At 41.1% G+C, this 24,482-nt stretch overlaps 1 protein-coding gene across 11 annotated transcripts in view; it reads left to right on the top strand.

The window, feature by feature from the left end:
• ANKRD44 (ankyrin repeat domain 44) overlaps positions 1–24,482 on the top strand; it is a 225,996-nt gene that overhangs the window by 34,625 nt on the left and 166,889 nt on the right. Inside the window, exon 1 of one of the 11 annotated variants that reach the window (XM_050969489.1) lies at positions 6,676–6,724. The exons of the other annotated variants lie outside the window; for them this stretch is intronic. The gene's annotated coding sequence lies outside the window, so the exon portion shown is untranslated. Of the gene's footprint in view, positions 1–6,675; positions 6,725–24,482 lie in introns of those variants that run through there. 11 annotated transcript variants of the gene reach the window in all.

The raw sequence follows: 24,482 nt of genomic DNA on the forward strand, positions 1-24,482 counted from the left end.
AGCAAGATTAAATAAGTCAGGATCTTGAGAGCAAATAGAAAGATTAAACAAGGTGGTTAACAGCTATAAGGGACTTCCGCATATCCAGAATACCTGAGGCTGATGGCATTTCACATATGCAAATCCCATGTGATAGACACTTCTCTGGGGTCCATGCCAGTTCTTCCTTTTAAGTCCAGGCTCTAAAGCCACATTGTAAACACTTCCTTCGCTATCATATTTGGCTGTGATCCACAGCTACACTAAGTTGCTGCTCCTGGAAACTTTAGAGCTCATTGAATGCTGCTTGCTTTTCCACTCCACTGAATTGAAATTGTAGCAGTCACAGGGTCCGTGTCGGATACAGCTGAGCCTCTTGGGTGCTTCAAAGGGCACTACACCAGTGATGCATTTTTGTGCATCTATTGGGAGGGGTAGAATCTCTTACTCACACTTGCTGTATTTAAGTTTTCCTCCAGAGGTTTGCGCCTTGCAGATGGCATGGGTTGTCTTGAAATGGACACTGACATACAGGCTGCTCCACTGTGGGTGACTGGGAGCCCTTCTGCGTCTCATGAGTGATCATGTATAGGAGAAGCTATCTCTTACAGCTTGCTAAAGCTGTAGCCATAAGCATATTTACACAGTGTTCCAGGAGCCCTTGTGCCCTTTAGTGCCCCATCTCCTCCCCTCTTCCCCCATAAACGCCACAGAATGTGGTTCTGGTTCTAGAATGCTTAATTGAGCCTATTGTTTGTAAAAGGTTTACATGATTTTTTTCCCCTGGTTATACTTCTCTACCTTTGAGGGCAGTAAAAAGCAAGGAAGAGCCTGGTATTATTGTGTCTCATGTACTACAATAATGTAAGGATACTTGGCTCTTTCACAAGACTTCCTTTGAAGAGCTCAAACCACTTAATGCTTTTCAAATTCTTTCCTTTGCACCATTCCTGGCAGTTCTGCTTTCTTTCCTGTCAACAAGGCTTGCAGCTTTGGTGTTGAACTTGTCTCCTGTGTTTCTCCTCATCTCAGGTCCAAGGAGTCACCGAATCCTGTTTGTTTTTCCTCTTTGGTATCTCCTTTCCTTGCCTGATATGCAGGTTGCCTATTCTTTGGCTATCTCTTGCCTTCACTACTCCAACCTCCTCCTCTCTGAACTTTCCACCTCAATTCTATTCAACTAACCCAAAGTGCTCTGTGAAAACTATGTTCCTCGCCCACTGCTCCAGGTCATTCCCCCTCTTGGAATACTTTGAGTGGCTTCCTCTTGCCTTCTGAACTAAGTTCATGCTTCTCATCCTCACCTTCCATGATTTTGTTTGGCATATACTCCTGGCAATGCTCCTACATAGCAGAGCTTCCAGAGCATGGAGAGTTTTTTGCTCCTGAGACCACCACCTCCATTGACCAAGGGGATGGCTAAGCAATGCATCCTTAAAAACTATCCAGTGACTACAAATGAGGTGATCAGCAGCCGTATTGTGGGTGATTCACTACTTCTGCTCTAGTATAGGAGTGAGTCCTGAGTCCAGCGTGTGGAACACCAGCTATCAGATGGGAGGCTTGGCAAAATAAAATAAGGTAGTTTTGGTTAAACTGAAGAATACTTTTTATGATTTTACACCAAAGTAATCTGTAGGTGAACGATGAGACTACTATATGAGTTTCAGCTGTGAGACACAGAAAACCCATTCAGTGAAAAACTCCTCTCATGAAGGTCATTCCTTCATATGTGGTCATAAAATATTGTGCCTCATATTTTATGTCCTTTTGGTGTTGAATTGTCTGGTACTAAAATGTGCGAAGTGCTCATATTCATGATATTAGAGGGCACGTTTTTTACAGCGGGATTTGTTTTTGTTTTTTAAATTGACTTTTTATTAAAAATGTCTTCTGCTGTGTTGCTTGTACATCTAAGGTTTAAAACCGTGAAACCACATCCTGATTCTACAAGCTCACAAATCTTACTGAATTGTAAGAAATCTATTCAGTGTATAAATGCAGAGAGGGCTTACAAATGCCAACATTATGGCCATGTCTGCACTAGAGAGCTTACAGCAGTGCAGCTGTACCGATGCAACTGTGCCACTGTGAGATCTCCTGTGTAGCCGTTCAATGCCAATGGGGGAAAGCTCTCCCATAAACATAATTAAACCACCCCCAACAAGCAGCGATAGCGATGTCGGCGGGAGACTCTCCTGCCGACATAGCGTGTCCACACCAGTGTTTGTCAGTGTAACTTACGTTGCTCCAGGGTGTTTGTTTTCCACACCCCTGAGCAGCATAAATTATACCCAAAATAGTACTAGTGTAGATGTAGCCTAAGTAAAACCATTACAATAAAAAAAAGACAAAATGAGGTTTGTGCAGCATTGGAATGACTGTTCAGCATTGTATTTTTTTAAATCGCATCCTTCTTCTACATCTATCTCCTATTGTGGGACTATGTGTACTCTATACATCAAAATATCTTTGGAATGCTACAGCATAGTGATAAGCTTGTGGTTTAAGCTACCTCATAGTGGGGACTATGTGAACAGTACATAAAAGGCCTGAATTGTATAAAACTGGATTCTTGTAAAACAACCAACCCCACCTCCCATTCTTATGAGCTAGGAAATAGTTATCAGTCATTTTTATTAGATGAAAGCACAGGCCATGAAAGGAACAGACAAAACTTAAAGATGCCCCGATATAGTCAAGGAAGTGAAGCAAGGTTTCCAATACCAAAATAAGAGAAGTGCCATGTGACTCCAGACTTAAGGTAGCTTCCTCTTCTATTCTTGAAATGTATGTGTAATAGGTGGCTATAAGTACTTAACCAGGCTGAGTTTCTGTGCCATTTCATAAGTGATTCTTATTCAAGGCCCACTAGAGCATGAGTGTGACACTACATCACTGTTACTTGCACTAACATATTGATTTTCTCCATCCTTGGGCTACTTCACTGAAATGATTTATAGCCTCACAGTGTCACATCCTTTAGTATGATCTCATGGTGGGGGTGGGGGGGGGGAGGGGATAACTCAGTGGCTTGAGCATTGGCCTGCTAAACCCAGGGTTGAGTTCAATCCTTGGGGGAGCCATTTAGGGATCTGGGGCAAAAATGTGTCTGGGGATTGGCCCTGCTTTGAGCAGGGGGTTGGACTAGATGACCTCCTGAGGTCCAGTCCAACCCTGATATTCCATGATTTATTTCCAACATTGCTCTTAAACCATAGTCAGAATAAGTTACAAATTATTGTAAGGCAATACATTTTTTTCTTACAGTTCTTAAAATTTGTAGAGTATAAACTTAAAAAACTACTAGTACTAAATGGCTAGTACTCTGGCCATGTGTCTATGAAATGTTAGCTAACTTCTGACAAGTATCAAGTAAAGAAAACTCACAGAAACTTAAACAATGAAAGAACATCAGACCCCACCCATCACACCTCCTTTCTAGGCACAGCGTGAGTGAATTGATAGGCCTTGAAATGTGCCTTTGAAAGTCAACAAATTCCAGTTCTTTTGAAGGACAGGAAGACGAGAATTCTAGGTTTGAGTTCTTGCCCCCTAAAATATATTGCTCCCTCCCCCACAGATGTGTATATATGTAGGAAATAGCAACAAAGAGCAACCCAGCTGACCTCAGTGGCCCAGACAAAATGCGAGGTAGTGTCTGGTGCAGCCAGGATCCCCAACATACAAGGCTTTATGGATCAGACCCAACATCTTGAGTTGCACCCAGAAACAAATTGGAAAACAGTGCAATTACAGCACCAGTATAGACATGTTCCTTCTGAAAAACTGCTCTGGAAGTGGGCACAAGTGTTCTGCAATACTGGAAGTATACTGAATGATCTTCAGTGGGAATCTCCAGGCTGACATCACTAAAATAAGTCCTGCCTGAATTTTCTGTTAGCTTGCTATCAGCAATTACATAACTAGCCCAACAGTTAAGGGGCGAGGAGCAGAAATTCATAGCAGAAACTCTGTATACACTTTGGTATTATTTGCTATGTTTAAAGGGTCTGTGCAAGTTCAGGCTAGCATGACAAATGTATTATCATTTACTGGCAAAGATTATGGCCCTGTCATGAGTTGTATAAAATAAGTTTGGCTGGCTAGTGGGGCAGACAAAGAATATATTTTCCATGACTGTCAATCATCTATTACGAGTGTTCAGTTCTTAAAATTCAATTATAGTCAAGTGTTCTATATTATCTTTCATACAAATGCAGTTTTCTGGGGCTGACATACTGCCTCTAAAATTAATGCTTTGCCCTGCCACATAGTAGCTCTCCTTTAGAGTATGGTGGTGAAATCCTAGTTCTGTAAAAATCTGTGTATTTTTTTGCCCTTGATTTTGGTGGGGCCAGGATGTGATTCCTAGACTCTTGCTTCCAGTGCTGGGCATGCTCTGGAGGCATCTTTTCCTTCTTTAAGTTGGTTGGGAGCTCCATGTGGCAGTTTCATGTTGTTCACTAATGTCTCCTGCAGCTAGTTGAGGGGTGGTATTAAGTCCAAGGGATAATTAAGGCTAATTTTATTAACCATTCCCAAGTTGCACATAAAATTCTGAAAGAGCATTCCAAACTTCTTGCTTTTGTCTTCAGTTTGGAGATTAAAAATATATATTTGTTGGAATTATTAAAATCAAAGCTCCCTGTTAGTACAGATTTAAAAATGTCGGCTATTCACTTACACTTACTGCTCGCAAGCCCTAGAATTGAAGGAGATTCTTAAAGCTACATGATTACTGCATAGAACTGTTTTAGTCTTAACCTGTATCTTCTAATTTGTTAATATCAACAAAACATACTAGGTAAAGTATTTTGATCTTAACATTGGGTTGCCTTTTAATCTAAAGCAATGCACACTGGAAAAAAATAATTTAAACTGTTGATACACGCTACTAGGTTATAAATTAACAGCCTCTCTGTAAGATGACCTGGGCATCTCTGTGGGCAAAGCTGAGTGAAAATTTCTGCCCACTATGTGGTGGAGATTAAAAAAAAAAAAAGCTAATAATGTTAAAATGTATAACGAATGGAATAGAAAATAATATTCTAATGCCATTGTATGATATGGTATGCTCTCAGCTGGAATACTGTGTTCAGCTGTGGTCACCCTATCATAAAAAGATACAGTAGCAATAGAAGGGGATCAGAGTTGGACAGTGGAAAATATCTTAGACATATGGTAAGCCTGCATCTCAGGAGAGAGTGAAAAGACTGGGACTGTTTTGTTCTGGGCTTTTTAGCTTTGAGAAGAAACAAATAACGGGCCATGATAGACAGCTGTATGTGTTCTGCTGCACCAGGCGTGGCAGTCAGGCAGCCTTGTGGTGGTGTTTCTGCGGGTGATCTGCTGGTCCCGTGCCTTCGGCATACCCGCTCCTGAATTGCCGCCGAAGCCGCGGGACCTGGTGCCTGGAGCCGTCTCTGGTGATAGAGGCATACAAAATATGAATAGTATAGAGATGGTCAGTCAAATGTTCTTCTTCACCCTTATATATATATTTAATAGAACTGGTACCTTAACATAGGGAATTCATTGCCACAAGATATTGTTCAGGTCAAGAAGTTAGCAAGATTTTTTTTTTAAAGATTAGATATTTACATGGATAATAGTGTCTGCAGTTGGATTAGACAGAATAACTTTTTTAGTAAGGGATATACACTCTCATGCTTCAGGCCATAAGCCAACCACTAATTGATAGGAGAATCTTCCTTCCTAATCTCTATCAGCAGTTCATTGCATAATTGCCCACTATAGGATTTCTTGCACTTTCCTTTGAAAGCATCTGGTGTTGTCAGCTGTCACAGAGAGAATACTGGACCAGGTGGACCACTGAGATGATTCAGTATGGCAGTCCCTGTGTTTTTTATATTCTGTGAGTGCTATAAAGCAACGTGTGATTTTTGGGTTCACTTTTACCAACCTTTAGGTACGTGATCTAATTTAAGTGGGCATGGATTTTTGTGCAGAAATCCTCAGAGTGCATATCCCAGCATGGCAAATGAGACAGGTTAAGTAGGAAAACCTCCAGGGAATATGTAGAAATATTTAATTCTTGATGCTGATCTGATATTAGTGCTGTGAGTGGTGCCTAACAAGTGGTGATTTTATGGTGCAGCTTCTAACTTTCTAGGAACTGAGCCCAAACCAGCAAACTAATTAATAAAGACCTTTTTCAAAGTGGACAACCCTATTAATTAGTAATGTCAGGAGATTATCTTAAAAATATGTCTTAAACCTATTTGCAAAACATCATGGCAGTATTCCTCCAGTAAACTGGAATATTTTCTCTCTTCACCTTATGGCTATCTCCCTCTTTTATACAGACCATTGCTGCATCAATTGGAAAATCCCTACCAGCTTCAAAGTGCGAGGAAATTTTTCTTTCCTGAGCCCAGATACAAGTTCACTTCCCATTCCAGTGCTGGAGATCTTAGTTATATGCATCTGTGTGCTAAACATGTGCCGTCTGCTAGACCATCAGCCTGGCGTTCTCCCCTTCTAAAGGGGGGGAAAAAAAAAAAAAAGCATGAGGAAGCATTTGACCTGTAGTTTAGTCTGTCTTCCCCTTGGCAACTGAGAGTCTGTTCTCTTGTTGTTTCCATGTGCTGCTGAAAGAGAAGAAATGGAAAAAATCCTGCTGGTGCATTACATTTTATCTTTATAAAAAGTGCACCTCACATCAGACTGAAACAAACTGATTAAACATGAACCTGGAAGCATTTCTTGGTCTGAGGGATGGGTAAGTGGGAAGGTCCTGGTGCTTTGGGTATCTGACAGTTATGGGATGCTGGCTTGGGTAACTGCTGCACATGTGAATCAGTGCTGTTTTAATATTTATAAAGTTTTTGTCTTACTCTTTCTTGGGATGTTAGGACTGCTGGTGTCTGTAATCCTTTTTTTAAATTGGATATGGAATTCCTAATTTTCTACCTTAAACTCGTTCATGTTGCTGTGTGCTGTTAAACCGTTGCTCCATTTTATCCCAGAGGTGGCAGCATTTCAGTGGTAGGTGAAATGCACAATTTGTATACAAGTTTTGTTAGTAAAGCATTTGTGGATCCTTTGGGATGAATGGTGCTAGCAAATGTTAGATGTTGTTGTTTATTAATCTGCTTGTTTCTATATACCTTTTGTGAATAGTTTTATTCTGGTTCCCAATATTTTTGGACCGTGTCCACAAGCAAGTACCAGTTATCCCTGTCAAACAGAGAGGGGTGTATATATGTGGCATCAGTTGTTGCATTCCACAGCTGGCATCTGCTCTGCTGTGGCCCTTTCTTGCTGTACGCCTGGTTAAGAGCTCAAATTTGTATTGCAGCCCGTCTTTGTTTAAATACCAGTGTTAGTTCAGTTTGTTGATACTGTACTTATCACTAAGCTGAGAGATCTGTTATCATCCTGATTGCTTAGGCATGCAACCTCCAGCTTCTTGTTCAAATTCTAAGGGGGATGAATCTGTTCATATTTTGAAAATTATAATGAAGATGAAAAACAGGATGGAAGGACCAAATATTTATTTTGTCAACCATATTATTTCAGGCACTAAAGAGTTAAATTTAACTTTTATTTATGAAAAATACATATTTCTGGATATAGCCTCATTTGTGACAGTACTATTGATATGGTAGTATACATGTCTTCATCAACGACTTAGATGTTGGCATAGAAAGTACGCTTATTAAGTTTGCGGACGATACCAAACTGGGAGGGATTGCAACTGCTTTGGAGGACAGGGTCAAAATTCAAAATGATCTGGACAAATTGGAGAAATGGTCTGAGGTAAACCGGATGAAGTTCAATAAAGATAAATGCAAAGTGCTCCACTTAGGAAGGAACAATCAGTTTCACACATACAGAATGGGAAGAGACTGTCTAGGAAGGAGTATGGCAGAAAGAGATCTAGGGGTCATAGTGGACCACAAGCTTAATATGAGTCAACAGTGTGATACTGTTGCAAAAAAAGCAAACGTGATTCTGGGATGCATTAACAGGTGTGCTGTAAACAAGACACGAGAAGTCATTCTTCCGCTTTACTCTGCGCTGGTTAGGCCTCAACTGGAGTATTGTGTCCAGTTCTGGGCACCGCATTTCAAGAAAGATGTGGAGAAATTGGAGAGGGTCCAGAGAAGAGCAACAAGAATGATTAAAGGTCTTGAGAACATGACCTATGAAGGAAGGCTGAAGGAATTGGGTCTGTTTAGTTTGGAAAAGAGAATACTGAGAGGGGACATGATAGCAGTTTTCAGGTATCTAAAAAGGTGTCATCAGGAGGAGGGAGAAAACTTGTTCACCTTAGCCTCCAATGATAGAACAAGAAGCAATGGGCTTAAACTGCAGCAAGGGAGATTTAGGTTGGACATTAGGAAAAAGTTCCTAACTGTCAGGGTAGTTAAACACTGGAATAGATTGCCTAGGGAAGTTGTGGAATCTCCATCTCTGGAGATATTTAAGAGTAGGTTAGATAAATGTCTATTAGGGATGGTCTAGACAGTATTTGGTCCTGCCTTGAGGGCAGGGGACTGGACTCGATGACCTCTCGAGGTTCCTTGCAGTCCTAGAGTCTGAGTCTATGTGCCTAGTATACAATGAAAATCAATTCTCACTTCAGTTTCAAAAATAAACTGTAGTAACTTCTGTGATCAAACTATGTGTGGGTTTTGAGGCTACGCTTGTAGTTCTGGAGATAAAAATAAAATCCCAACTGTTCAAATTTAAGTGAACCCGCGCCCCAGCTTTTGCATATATTAGCATACATAGCAGTTTGGTGGGGAGGACAAAAGGAAAATCTTTAATAGCAGTTTATGTTGAGAGAACAATATTTTATATCCAAGTGTTTTCCCACCATTACTCACACGTAGGGATCAATGTTCTGTGAAAGCAGTGTGATGTGAATATTGCTGTGATGTAAGCATTACCTAATTTTCTGTAATGAACATTGGTAATGCATTATGCTGGCTTTTCTGTTTGCTTCCGTTCAGTTTTGAAATGATCTTTCTTATATCCTAGCATGTCAGCTTGACGTTCTGACCCAGTTGCCAGGATATACAAATAAACCTGCTTGAACAAATGACAGTGAGCCTCTGTGTCTAGACAGATGTATTCTGTAATTCACTCTGTGTCAATTTGAAGGCTGAATAAAACGAAATTGTTTTTCAAAATGATGGGTCAGAGTGAAACTAAAGATTACTGTTGGCATGAGTACTTTCTCTGTTGGAGATAGTTTTGGTGGTAATGAAACTAATTTTCTACCATTTGGGAGTTAGAAGTGTATAATACAAAACTTACATATCCACAGTTTGCCCATACAAAAAAAAAAAAAAGAATTCTTTGTATCCAGTTTCCCTTTTTAGGCTCTACCTCAACTATCAGTTAGAAACAGATGTGCCTGAAACTTAAGACCATATCTCGTATATCTGTACCTAAAAAATCACAATGAAGACTTCTTCCGTGTTGCTGAGGTATAGAATTTACTGGGGTGGTGATTAAAAAATTGGCTGATAAAAGAGCTAGTTTATAGGGATTATTTTTCCAGTTCTTTGCTATTCTGCGGAAAACTGTGTATCAACTGGATTTCGAAGGCTGATTAACCATGAGGTTTTGTAAGAGTAGCACTTTTTTGATCCTTGATATGACAAAGTTTTTTGCATGATGAGGGGCTGAATCATTCTGAAATTCTGTATCCGTGTTTCGGGCAAGATGAGGGAGCTTATTGCTCTTCCTGTGGTGCTCTCAGTCAGTCACGCCTATGACTGAACCGGAGACCTTCTTTTAGCAAGGAAGTTAGTGCTGGTTGCTGGAATTATTTGGATCTGACCTTGTGGTTTCTCTTTCTGGAGAACAATTTGCACTGATGAAGTTTCAGGAACTCCCCATCCACTTTGTGCTTCTTACCCTGTTTATGTAGCCTGTATTCCTCTAGGCCGGGGACCATCAAGATCTCCATTGGGAACATCTTGGCTGCCTAACAGACTTGCTGGTGAGCATCACAAAGGGCTTCTCTTCATCCCTCACCTATGCCCTGAATATGCTAAGCATGTTCTTCCACTCGTTTGTCAGTACGCAGCACCAATACAGAGCCTTTGGGCTTCTCCTGTGAGCCTGCTTTTGTGAAGAGGTTGCCCATTAGATCCCTACTCTAATAAACATGGAATGGGTTTATTACAAGGTGGGTCCTGCTTCAGTCCTAACATTTCTCTGGGGCATTTTATTGGTCATAATTTGGAGTATATGTTTTGGGCCAAGATTTTCAAAACTAACCAGAGATTTTTTTGGAAGGGAAGGGAAACTTGAGGCTCCTCTAAGGGGCCTGACTGTCAGAAACTGGGTGCCTAAAAATCTTACCCCTTTTACGTGTCTTAAGTTAGATGCCCTAAAGTCACTGGTCACTTCTGAAATCCCTTTTAGCTTTTGCAACATTTTAATAAAGATCAGTGTGCTTGTGTTAAAATACTTTGGGGGTGCTGGTGAGCTGGATAACTGGACTGAGATAGTAGAATTGCCAGCTTATTGTGTACATGAACTGATGTAAATCCAGTAGTGTTGGTTTATTTTAAAAAGTGTTGTAGTGTTGGTTTATTTTAAAAAGATGAAGAGCAGGGAACAGCAACAAAAATAAGAAGCTACATTCTCTGAGGTCTTGGATATGATCTTCTTGTGAAAATCATAACTGCATGTGTCTACTTCACTTTTAATGGCTGTAACAGATATGACAATATTGTATTGGGAGAAGAGCTACTTGATAAATAAACAAAAGGCTGTAGTAGAGATGGGTCAGACTTGCAAAATCAAGATCCAGAGGTGGCTTCTGACGATCCCAAAGTGACAAAGTACCTTGTGTTTGGGTCCTGTGGTGTTTTGGGCACATCTCTACAGCTTAGCACTTGTGGAACTACAGCGAACTCTCTGCAGTAAACTCTCAGTTCATTTTAGAAGGAGCAGCGCAATAGTTTCTTTTTCTGTCTTTAAACTCGTGGGCTTGCCTGAAATGCAGATTTAGTAAAAACCCAAATACATGGTCCTTAAAAGAAAATAAACTGATTTTGAAGTGATGATCACTTATTTGTTCATCTCTGATGTGATATGCAGGGTTTGTGAGAGTTTTGCCTATCATGTTGATAGCTGGGTTGGGGAAAAAAGAAATCAAGGCAATTAGCTGGCTTAACAAGAGCAGCAGAGAAAATTCATGTCAACTGTTTTCCTCACTATAGAAGCAGAAATTGAGTATTTAAATTACGTAATCATAAAATAAATATTTAGCCTTTTTACTCCAGCTGTACTTTTACTAGTCAGCTCACATAGGTTGCTGAGACTGACAAATGTAATGATTCTGCACTCTTGCATGTAGAGAACATAAGTGAGATTTAGGTAAGTTTGTGTATATTACAGCTTTTGCAAAGCATTGCGTAATTGATTATAAATAATGGCTGTAATATTAATAGGATTCCCACAGGATGAAAATGTGAGACATATATAAACAACTGACCCCTCATGCAAAGTAACATTATCTTTAGAGGTAAGAATAAAGAGTAAGTGCTTTGAGCTGTGCGTGCATCTGTGTGCACATGCATAAATATAATTCTAGTTTAGAGTTAGTTTTAGCCAAGCAGATCAAGGTTTGTATTATAGAAATGTAAAATGTTTTATGTAATGCAGTTGAGGGGTTCAGTAACCTTCTGAAGCTATCTTCAAAATGAGCTTTGTAGTAACACACTTAAAACGCTCGTGTTTCAAAATACTGTCAGTATAATACCAGGCCTTGAACAACAGTGCAGAGAAGGAAAAACAGAAATGTTATGAAATCTTCTAAGCAAAACAGGACTGTGAGCAGGTGACGTTCCCACCCTTCTTCAGGTTAAGTCTACGTTCTGTGTACAAAGTGAAACTTGCCTCCTTTCTGGGGATGGATTTTATTGGTAACTCAGATAATAGGCCATATTAGCCTAACCTTAGCCTAAGGGTTCTCCCCAAGCCTTGCTGTTCCTGTGGTTTCCAGTATAACTTTCATGTTTCTGCCCTAAATCTTCCTGTGACAAATGCAGCTCAGCTAGTCCTAAGAATAAGGATCCTTGTGTTCACTATCTGTCTAGGCAATAATTAAATATTACAGTATACCACTTCCCTTCATCTTGGTGGAGTTAACAAATGGCACTTGCCACAACACATCAAGAGAATTTACATTATCAAGAGGGCAAGGCGTCCCTGTGCGTTGTAGCAGAGTGGCAAGGCGTACAAAGATGCATCACTACTTATAGTTAGTTGGGTAATCATCAGTCCGTCAGACAACTCAATTATGTGGCAGAACTTGCTGGCCATAACCTAAAACAGCCTCACAGAATTACCCAAATATTACAAAAAGACTTTCCTGAATATATTGTATCACCAGAGCTGTTGTTGCAGAATACAGGGATAGAAATGAGCTGCTGTCTTGACTCAGGAATGTCTTTTATGCTTTCTCAAAAAGCAGCTTGCCAGGTTCTCTTTACAATGGCAAATTACATGTGTAGCAGTCAGAAGCCTTCCCCCCACTGAAGAAAAAGCAGTATAGTAATAATGTGTTATTGCACTAAGCGCCCCTTCGGCAGTCTCATTGTCAGACACTTCCCATATTTCATACTTGGCATCTGAGAAACATATTTTGACCTGCTGTTGCACTGCTATGTCTTGCAGTGGTTCATTAATAATGAAAGGCATGAATAATAGATTGAGCCAACCACCTAACCTGTGATCTAAGGGCAGTGTGTGGGACCTGAAATGTAATGGATAGAAGTGAGCTACAATCTGAACTTTTTTCTTTTAATTCTCGTAGCTGAATTGGAACGTGTGTTGTCGTGTGGAGTTTTTTGGTTTTTTTGTTTCTTTTAACCCTTTATTTTAAGATAGAACCTTTCTGAAATGAAGTAGCATGACATAGACTTCTCAGCTCAGCAATAGTTCAGGAGGAGCTTTATTGGAAATTTCTGACCATCAAGTATTGGCCTTTTTTGGTGAGCCTTCTCACTTTCTTTCACCATCCTCATGTTTCTCGGCATTGTGGGATCATATACATCATCTCAGTACGAGTTTTACTGGCTAAGTTCATAGTTACTGGAAAGAGAGTCACCTCAGATTTCTGGCTATAAATGATTTTCTATCTTGATATTAGTAACAACAAATGGAAACCATGTTTATGTCTAAGGCTTATTTGTTAAGCCTTAAGATGGACAGTACTTTGCTTAACAAAAATATGTGCAACTATTTTCTATTGACATAAATTGCTCTTGAATTTATTTTTAACCAAAGGCCATTTTAAAGACTGTTTGGGGACATATTCAGTTTACTTTCTCTCTCTTGGTTCTAAAGAATAAAATGTCTCAAGGTTTCTCCCTTCCTTGTTTCCCAGAATATTCAGAAAAAAATTAAAATATGAGGTTTTAAAAGCAGATGATACGTTTTCAGTAAACAGGGACAACTAGCCTTTGGTAGCCTGATCACTGAATGGAGGTTTTTAACACTATTAGGGGGACTGATTCTATATATTTTTTTGTGCACTGAGAACTTCCATTGAATGCAGGATGATTGGGTCTACAGGCTCAGATGAAATAAATTGGAAGCATTACAAATCCTATTTGGTGGGTACATTTTTTTTTCTCCATTGCTTATTAATAAGCTCATTCCCCTGTCTTAAAGAAATTTTAGGATAATCACAAACAGGAGATAGAATCAAACAAATTAGCTGTATCCACCCTTGGAGTTTGTTATATTTTGGGAACTTGCTTGAACAAAATAGACTATGCTACTACGCAAGCAGAATGCTCCAATTATATAGATAAATAAAAACAGAAATTGTAATAAAATGAGAGCAAAATCAGAAGTTTCATAAGAAAGGCTGGAAGAGATCCAGTTCGGAGTTGATGTGGTTGGTTAGGTAATTTCACGCCTGGGAGGTCCAGCCGCTGTTTGCTGCATTCTAACGTAGCTTATGCAATCAAAGCTTCTTTTTCAGTGCTGCAGAGAAATTTGCTAAAATGCTGCTCACTCTTACTTCCATTATTCTTGTGCAAAAGAATCTGGTATAGCTATAGAATTTGGCAGTGTTTTTTACCATTTTTATTGAGTGAATTCTGCCAAAGAGAGGGAGCTATAGCTGAGGTCCTTTTGTCCATCCTTATTTGGGTTAATTGAATAATAATAATAATACTCAACTTTTATAGAATCATAGGACTGAAAGGGATCTCAAGAGGTCATCGAGTCCAGTCACATGCGCTCAAGGCAAGACTAAGACTAACCTGCTTTTAAAAATATCAAATGATAGAGATTCCACGACCTCCCTATGCAATTTATTCCAGTGCTTAACCACCCTGATTGAAGTCTGACTCTGAGCATTTCTGAGAGGAACTGAGATAAAATTTAGAAACTTCCTGTAGCTTTTCAAAAGGCAAACTTTTTTTTTTTCTTGGGTGGTAACTACTGCTTTTTATTTACGTCAGCTTCAAAATCAGAAGCCACATTTACCTGCGGATGATAATCCTGCAGCATGTTCTGCGTAGGTTGATCTGTGTTCCCATGTGGAGCTCCAGTTTTTCAGTGGGTCTGTGTGCAGGTGTTAATTCCTGAGAGGGGTTTCCGAGTTCATCTCGAGGTACTTCCTTGAGCGGAGGTGGTCCAGTGCAGCTGAGCCGATGTAGAGTCAATGACTTCAAAAGGGAAAAGCAGAGGTTTGCTGACCTAAAGTTAGAGTAGGACCCTCTGGAGATATTAAAGCTGCCCTGATTATGTTTGCTTTTATATTTGTTGTCTTGTTTACTGACGGCTAAGCTATTTCAATGGGACTGGAGACTCAGCTAGTTTGTGCTATGGGTGTACAAGAAGCCTGTAAATAAACCATAAACACCAGAGAGAGTGCCTCATTTTGCTTAATCTGCGGTTTCTTTGCCTCTGTGGCAGGGCCCAGGTCTGAGCAACTGCAAAGAAGTTTCTAGAGGGTCCTGGGAGAAACAGAGATGGATGGTAGCAATTTTGTGTAACTAGAAGAAAATTTTTGAACAAAAGTGAAATGGTGGATCCAGCAAAGTAAACAAGGACTTGGTTAGCAGCATAGCTCTGCTGGCTATATTTTGCTCTGCTGTAATTACAGAGGGAAATGTCTCAATGGAGGAAGTTATTTGTAATCTAACTACTGCGTGTCAGTATTGTTTGGTCTGCACTAATCCTGGCTATTTCTAGAGTCCCCGTATAACTGGAAGCTCTGGAAGTCCCAGGGTCAAGTGCTCTACAAACAACGCATCTGGCCAAACCAGAGGTTTTAGATTTTTGTTGTTTCTTTTCAGAGTGGTCCACACTGAAATTATTATTAAAGATGTTAAAGACAGAATGCACCATACTGAGCCATACCAGCTGCTTACCTTTTTATAGGTATAAAAAAGATTTTATTTGATAGCTTTTAGGGTTAACAACTGCAAAGCTAATCTCAAAACTCAACATGTTTGTGGGTTTTAATAGTTAAGTTTTTCTGCTCTTTGGATTATATCTTCTGTAACTCAACTGAACTAAGGCTGGGACCCTTATCAACAGCCTTGGATTTAAAGAGTAAAAGCCAAATTCATCCAGTTTACATTGACTTATTTAAACTCCTTAACTCTCTCGCTTATTAAAACATGTAAAACCTGACATAGGATTTCCAAAGGCGGTGGACTGGGGGAGGCTGTGTTTAGCACTATTCTCCGTGGGTGGGAATCTGTGGTGTCCCATCTGGAAACTCAAGATGCATCCCTTTGCCCTTCTGAGCAGGAGGGGTATGGTGGTAACTCAACTGAGGCCCAAAACATTTTGCTGGAAGAGGGAGATCTAATCTGCACCTCTCTGCATCAGCATTAGTGATTACCCTGGCCCTAAATGTTTGTGTTGGGAATACTAACAAAGTGTTTTCAACATTTAAGAAAGCCAAACAACAGTAAAGGCAACTTTGAAGGGTTAGAGCTGTGCACTGCCCTCAAGAATAGGTTCATTGTCTGGTACAGGTCTCTTATCCCTTAGCTAGCAGAGGCTGTGGGTTCACGCTCCCCTCTTGAGGGAGAGGGAAGGAGGGAGTGCTTTATGTCTCTCAAAAGCAACCCCTCCCCGCTGATAAACGAGGGATATTGAATCAGGTCTGCTCAGTTCTTCTGGAAGGGCAGTGGCTGTGATGCAGAGATCCAAAGGTGTGGGGAAATTCTAATGTGTAATTTCCCTTCTAATATGCCACAGGAGATGAAAGTGTTGCCACCCTAGCGCTATTGTAATTGTTCTGTCCAGCCATGGCCATAAATGGAGAGTGACCATCCTTAAATCCTAACAGGCAGATATTATGGTGAGGGATGAGGAAATTGATTATTTTGGATACTTACTGTAAAATAGCTTGGTGTTTTATATGTTGCAAAAGCAAGTGTATTATGAATGATTGAAATGCACAAGTACATGACAAGTTCTTTCTAATTCCATGTGATCAATATCAGAAGCTGTCATGAACGGATAGTTAAGAGTTAATAGAACAGGAGTACTTCATATCTCTTTTGCCTGTAAAGGGTTAACAAGATCAGTGGGCCAGGCTGTCACCTGACCAGAGGACCAATCAGGGGACAGGATACTTTCAGATCTTGAGGGAGGGAAGTTTTTGTGTGTGCTGTTAGTGTTTGGTGGTTGTTCACTCTGGGGGCTCAGAGGGACCAGACGTGCAACCAGGTTTCTCTCCAATCTCCCTGATACAGGTTCTTATAGATTCAAAATAGTGAGTACTAGATAGATAAAGCGAGTTAGGCTTATGTTTGTTTTCTTTATTTGCAAATGTGTATTTGGCTGGAAGGAGTTCAAATTTGTATTTTGCTGAAAGGATTTTAATTTGTACTTGTATACTTAGGCTGGGAGGGTATTCCCAGTGTCTATATCTGAAAGACCCTGTAACATATTCCATCTTAAATTTACAAAGATAATTTTTACCTTTGTTCTTTCTTTAATTAAAAGTTTTTCTTGTTTAAGAACCTGATTGTTTGTTTGTTTTTTTTTATTCTGGTGTGAAACCCCAGGGGACTGGGTCTGGATTCACCAGGGAATTGGTGGGGAGAAAGGAGGGAAGGGGGAGAGAGAGGCTAATTTCTCTCTTCCTCTCCCAGATTCTCCCTGAGAGAGACAGTAATCCTAACACAGAGAGAAGGAGGGGGAAGGTGCATTTTCCTCTCTGTTTTAAGATTCAGGGAGTTTGAATCACAGTGATCTTCCAGGGTAACCCAGGGAGGGGAAGCCTGGGAGAGGCAACGGTGAGGGAAAGGGTTTACTTTCCTTGTGTTAAGATCCAAAGGGTCTGGGTTTTGGGGGTTCCCAGGCAAGGTTTTGGGGGGCCAGAGTGTACCAGGCACTGGAATTCCTGGTTGGTGGCAGTGCTACAGGTTCTAAGCTGGTAATTGAGCTTAGAGGAATCCATGCTGGTACCCCATCTTTTGGATGCTAAGGTTCAGAGGGGGGAATTATACCATGACAGAAGCATATAGTACATTACTGATGCGTATCTTAATTACTTACTGCTCAAACTGATGTATTGGGGACATCAAACGCAGCTTTCTTATTTTAACAGTTATTTCATGCATTTTGTAACGGTTGCATATGTGTAATAAACACAGGGATCCTTCTTATAATTCACCTACACTGATCACATTTCTGTTTGATAATCTTGTTTAGCTCATGTCACATTCTGGTTCTCCCAACAAGGCCCTTTGCCTCTGATATATAGCACAAAATTCCAGAATAAGGGACTTGACAAAAATCAGAAATGTGAAAGAACATCGAAATTGCCCTTACTGAATCAGACCCGAGGTTCATCTAGTCTGGTATCCTGCCTCCAGCAGTGGTCAGCATGAAATATTTCAGAAGAAAATGCAAGAAATATTGCAGTAAGGACATATGGGATAATTTCCTTCACTGCAGGAAGGTCTCATCCTGATCCCTGATAGTAATTAGTTTAAGGCCCAAAGCATAAGGTTTTATATTCCTTCAAAAATATTTATGTAACTTTGATTTTAAGTAAGAGAAGAGGCAGTCTGACATTACATGGGAGCATGTATTCGGCATAGTGTTTTATATAATTACTTTAAGGTTTGGACTTTGTCAGGTAATTCTCTATGTCTAAAACCACAAATAATTATCTGATAGTAAGTATTAGTTGGAGGCAGTTAAAATTGAGAGGTGCTTTGTTATGCAGGGAAGTAAAGAGATATTGACCACAGAAGATTCTGGACCAAATTTTGCTCATTTACACTGTTGTAAATTCTGAGTAAGTCAGACTCCAGTCCTGCAACTGGCTGTGCATGAACCCAGACCTGAGTATATCTGGCCTGATTATGGTCTCACTTATGCTCGTTTGACCCCCCAGCATAATAGAATTACTGATAACTGCAAGAGTTTCAGAACGAAAGGGTGGAATGTCATTAATGCGGACTCTGAGCCTGTCATTAATTCTGTTGTGATAGTTAGTTAGTTTGGAGGCCCAGTCTTGCTCAGATTGAAGTCAGTGGGTCCTTTGTTATTTACTGTAATAGGAGCAAGGTTGTGCCATGAACATTCCTGGCTAATGGTGATGCTGGGTGTTAAATAAATAAGGCTGTGAATGTACATTTTTAATGGTTGGAGTGTTTTCTTATTTGAATATGACCAAGGATGAGCCCAAACTCCACCCAATAACCTTAGATAATTCCATGTGGCTCATAAGACAGATAGGACTAAGCTGTTGTCCCAAGCCAAAAAAATTCTCACTGATTTAAATTTTGTGGTTCAGGCTTGTTAGCAATAATTGTCTGGTATTGTCATGTTTGGGTTGACTTCTATTTTAATTTGTGAGGAAAGTTATATGATAAGTTTAGATACTACCTTGCCACTTCAGCGATAAAATGCTTTGGCTCCAGATCGATCTTGGTCTTTGTACTGCACCCTTTGGTGTAGTATCCACGGACCTATGTTACTTAACTGACAAAAGCATTTGGCCCTTCATTTGTTTTAATAACATGGATGTTGTGGAAAAAGTCATGAATTTCATAGTAAAGATTGAAAATCCTTCAATTCATGTACAATATTTACTTCCTTTCTTGAGCTTTGGGAAGCTAAGGCCTTTTCGTTGAGTCTTCTGGCTGTTCTGTCTCTGAGTCATAAGCTTAATGCTTGGTTTAAAACACGAGTGATTTATTAACTATTATTGCGCATGGATATAAGTATCCCTCCTCATGTTCGTAACAAATATACGCAACGCAGCTCATGAATAACAACTGCTGTCATATTCTGTTCACCAAAACATAGCACTGAAGAGCTCCTGCACTCTTCCCTCTCTGCACCCCCCATCCTGTTTTCTCTCCTTCACTCCCGGCCAGGCTTGCTCTTTCCTTTCCTCTTACAGAAATAGTCTCCAAGTGGATAGAATTGTGTGTCTGTGCTGGCAACACTACGGAAGTGACAGATTGAGGGCATTGGCTAGACTCAGCCATAATGCAAGTAAGTATTGTGCAGTCTCCCCTATACAGTTCTGCTAATACAGCAGAGGAATGAAATGCAGCTTGGTCCTTAGAGTCTCCCGAGATGGATTGGGCAACCTCTCTGTGAGTTTATATCTGTGTATAAAGTGTGTAAAAAGCTCTACCCTTCAAGGCATTGGGTGTGCTGGATCGACACCTACAATACAATAATAAACAATTAAAATCTATGGTATAAATGTAGAACTTATCAGGGCCAGTCATGCTAACAGTGCTTTCAGCCAACTTTCATGGAGATGGTGAGGAGGGACTGCGGTGGGAGCCAATAGGAGATTTTTGGCTGACTCAGGCAGAATTTCCCGTAGGGCACTAGGGGAGCAGACATTACAGTGGCAACTGCATCATTTTTTTTTTTGAAAGGTTTCCCCCCCCCCCCGCATGCCATGCAAGGCCAGCTCTGTTCTAAGGGGGGCTGTGGCCCCCATTCTGTCCAGTGTCAGTAGGTGGTTAGTGCCTAGAGCAGGGATGGGCAAACTTTTTGGCCTGAGGGCCACATCTGGGTGGGGAAATTGTATGCAGGGCCATGACTGGAGGGCTGGTGCAGGGGGGTTGGGGTGTGGGAGGGGGTGCGGTGTGCAGGAAGGGGCTCAAGGCAAGGGATTGGGACAGAGGAGGGGGGCGGGGTGTACGAGGGGGCTCAGGGCAGGGGGTTGGGGTGCAGGAGCGGTGTGGGGTGAGGCGGGGGTTGGGGCACGGGCAGGGGGTGCAGGAGGGGTGCGGAGTGTACGAGGGGGCTCAGGGCAGGGGGTTGGGGTGCAGGAGAGGTGCAGGGTGCGGCGGGGGTTGGGGTGCAGGCAGAGGTGTGGCAGGGGTTGGGGTGCAAGCAGGGGGCTCAAAGCAGGGAGTTAGGGGGTGGGGTGCAGGAGGGGTTTAGGGTACGGGCTCTGGCCTGGTCCCGCTTATCTGGAGCGGCTCTGGGGTGGTAGCGGCACGCACGGGGGCCAGGGCAGGCTCCCTGCATGCCCAGGTCCCAGCCCCGCACTACTCCAGGAAGTGGCTGGCACTGCGGTCCCTGGGGGAGAGGGCTCTCCATGTTGCCTTTGCCTGTGGGTACCTCCCCTGAAGCTCCCACTGGCCATGGTTTCCCCATTCCCAGCCAGTGGGAGCTGTAGGGGGAGGTACCCACAGGCAAGGGCAACGTGTGCCCCTCTGCCCCTCCCTTCCCCAGGGATGTGATGCCGGCCACTTCTGGGAGTGGCGTGGGGCTTGCGGCGCCACAGGGGTGGCAATCCCACAGGCTGGATCCAAAGTCCTGAGGGGCCGGATCCAGCCCACGGGCCGTAGTTTGCTAACCCCTGGCCTACAGCATTGCCGCCAGTTCCTATGATGATTGGGCTTAGCCCTTGCACAAGCACACAAAGTAGGGGTGAAAAGTCTGTGTCCCTTGTTCCCATCCTGTGCAAGGCCAGCCACAGTCTGAGCAAAGGCCAATGGAAAAAAGCTATTATCAAAACCGTATTCCCAGTTTATAATGACAACAGGTTTTACTGGTGTGGATTAGATACGTAATTCATTTTATAAATAATTCCATCTCTGGCTTAGTAGGCAAGTGTTGGTAGGTTAGCAGCACAGTGCCAGCGCCCCAGGGGGGAGATCTAACTGAACATGTTTGAAGGTCTGGAACAGTGTGAACGTGGAAGGCAGTGAGATCACAATGATCAGGCAACTTCTCTTGGCTGGGGAAGACAGGTGTAAAGGGGCTAGAATTAGCTTGTTGGTTAATGTGATTAATTCCTGGCACTGTACTAGAAGGAGCCATTGTGATACAAGGGCCATTGATTAAAATAAGCAAGAAAATAACAAAACTGTCCAGTAGGCTGCCCTCTGGCTTCCAGAACAGGTGGATGAGCTTTCTGGTTTTTGTTGAATTTGTTCTTCTTCATTTCAGAGCATTGGTTGAGTAAAGTGAAAATGTAGCAGTCATCATTAGATCATAAGCTCCTTGAGACAGATGTTTATACAGAGCCTAGCACTATGGGTCCCAACCCAGTTGTCTCCTTAGATGCCATGACAATATAAATGTTAGATGATAATTTTCTTGGAGTTGGTATAGGATTTTTATACATAATGGAGGCAGGGTACCATTCTGGAAGATGTGTATACCTTCCTTGGCCTCTGGTATCCCAGAATGGAAAAAACCAGAAATCAGCCCAGTAGTGGTACATTCTTAACCTATGACTCAAAGTAATTATCACATTAGATCAAACTCCATTACTTGCAGTGGAATTGAGTGCTGTCTTTTATTGCAATACATCTTAGAGAAATGGGGAATTATTTTAGGCCCAATCACATAATGGATAACAATCTAGGAATTTAGTTCTTCAGGCTCAGTGTTGTCTTAATTTCACTGATAAGCGCTTAGCTACATGCTGTATATCAGATGTTGTTTAGATATCTACAGAAATGTAGGACAATATTCATAACAGAAACTGATCACAAAATATCGCATTGAATAGAAACTTTCTATGGAACACTTTAAATGAACATATTTATGCCTTGATTAAAGTTTCATTGTGAAAGAAACTGGATGATTACATTTTTTTTTTAAAAGACTTGACCAAGTTACAACACAAACAAAACATTGCTGTCCTGGTCTGTTTTTAAGTGAATTATGTGAGATGTAAAGCTCTCTGAAGGTATGTATTTTTTTAATGTACATGCACATTTTGTCTAAAGATATTCCATTTTACTTTGAAAAGCTGCTAAAAAGCTATTCTATAAATTATTATAAATGTTGTTCCTTTTACTTTGAATTATGGAAGTGGATGAATACTCCATTTAACACAGGAATCTAAGCACGTAACAATTTCAGATCTATAATGGTAATAATATTTTATATAATTTTTAGTTCAGATTTTCTCTTAAAAATGTGAAATGGGGATCTTTTATGTGAACAACAGGTCATGGAAAAAGTATCACTCCATAGCTTTGAGATTTGCTTTAAAAAATTAGTCTCCAGCCAACTTTATTCTGTTAAATATCATCTCTGTGCGGGCTGTGATAGTATCAAAGACTGTTTTGTCTTTTCCTCTTTTGTGATCTCAAAGAGGAACATATTGAAGAACTGTGTGTGTGTGTGTGTGTGTGTGTGTGTAAAATATAAAAAAAATAAAAATCACTAATTTGCCTTGGGTAGTGAAAAATATAGCTACTGATACTATTTATGATACATTTTTTGGCCAGTTGCCATTGCTTGCTGTTTGTCAATGTACCTAATGTTTTTGTTGGGGGGAAATATCCATGCTTTCTTGCTGCATATACTAAATAAAACTGAACTTAATTTGTTGTCTTTTTGGTATGGGGATGAGCACAAATTTCCTCAGTATCCTGTGCTGCCAACTCTGCTGATGTATCTCTTAAACATTTCTTTTATAGTGCTCATTTGCTATCTATGTTATGTGTGCGCACAAAAGGACTGGAATTCATTCATGGATTTACTAACAAAATATTAAAACTTAACAGCAACTCTGTTGTTCCTCTCACAAGCAGCAAGAGAGGCCAAGGAGCAAACTGGTTTATTTGCATTTTAAATGCCAGTGAGAGAGGCAGAGTAAAGAGGTAAGAGAAAGCGGTGTAGTAGAGTTCAATTGTTTATAAAATTGGCACTGTTAGCCTGGGGGAATGGGTCAATTTATTTGTCCCATAAACTGTACTCTTAGAACATTGCGAGTCCCCAAAATCATGACTCTTTAAACTCTGTTAAAACCTACTTCATTATATTTGGTAATACAGCATCAGTTCTCTCTCTCTCTCTCTCTCTCTCTCTCTCTCTCAACACACACACCAAAAAAAACAAATAGCAACAAAAGTTCAGTGATAAATAGCGGACATTGTCCAAAAATCATGACTTTTTTTTAAGTCTCCTTCCTGAATAGAGCAGTGTCTCCTGTTCTTATGTATTTCATGCTTTTGAGGCATGTCATCTATTTATTCTAGGCCTCTATGGAGTTGGGAGACTTTTTTTTTTACAGTGAACTTTCCTAAGCAAGTTTCCTAAGGGAAATTCCATAATCCCTTTCCATAATCCATTTCATTTTTCTGATTATGCACTGGTGGTTACTGTAATGCTCCTGATGTGTAGCAATGGTGGCTAGAGGCAGGTCCATGCAACAAAGTTTGTATCCCATTTTCTCCAAAATATGGGGCATGTTCTGATTGGACTTTTGTTCCATCCCAGCATAGAGAGAAGAGAGGGCCAGCTGTCAAGTTTTGTTAAGAAGTTGAGTGTCCTTGTGGAATATTCAGATTTCGAATTTGATTCAGGTGTCCATAAAATAATACTAGGAAAGTAATGTAAGCAGAGTCAGGATGAGCTCTATCCTGACATCTGGTGGTGAATTGTGGCAAGTTGTGGAAAATAACTTCAGGGCTGATCTTGGTTGCACAGGCACACCCACCCCACTTAGCATGAGCCACAGCAGCCCAAAATGGTCACTTTGGCTGCTGTGGGATCCCCACTTTCTCTGTTATTGGAGCAGGAAGAATAAAGTGTTACCCTGATTATGTGAATCAAGGACAAAGAAACTGTTTTATGACAGAGGGACTCGCCATCAACTAAGTAGCACTCGCCAGACAAGGGACATGGGTTCCAAAACCCAGTGAATTGAGAGAGCCTGGGGACAGGTATTCATACTTGATGGTATGGGCCCCTTTTTGGGGCCTGAAATACCAATTGCTGTTGCTGCTGTTCCTCCTCCTCCTCCTCCGTCTACTGTAGAATATCAGAGCTAATTTTAATTCCATTAGGAGTCTAGTTACAGGCTGCTGAGCTGAATTCACTTTGGGCCAATGGTGCACCAGCACTGAGGCTCCCCTACTACAATCTGAAATCACTAAAGAGCTGAAATCACTGAGTGCTGTGGGCGGGCCTGAAGAGATGTTGCTGAGCAGCTGGCGGAGCAGAGCAGTTCGCGGAACGTCTGGAGCAGCTCATGGGACAGCTGGTGGAGCAGAGCGGCCGGCAGAGTGGCTCAT

The sequence above is a fragment of the Gopherus flavomarginatus genome, chromosome 10 (assembly GCF_025201925.1).
Source record: "Gopherus flavomarginatus isolate rGopFla2 chromosome 10, rGopFla2.mat.asm, whole genome shotgun sequence".
In the NCBI taxonomy this organism is placed as follows: Eukaryota; Metazoa; Chordata; order Testudines; family Testudinidae; genus Gopherus; species Gopherus flavomarginatus.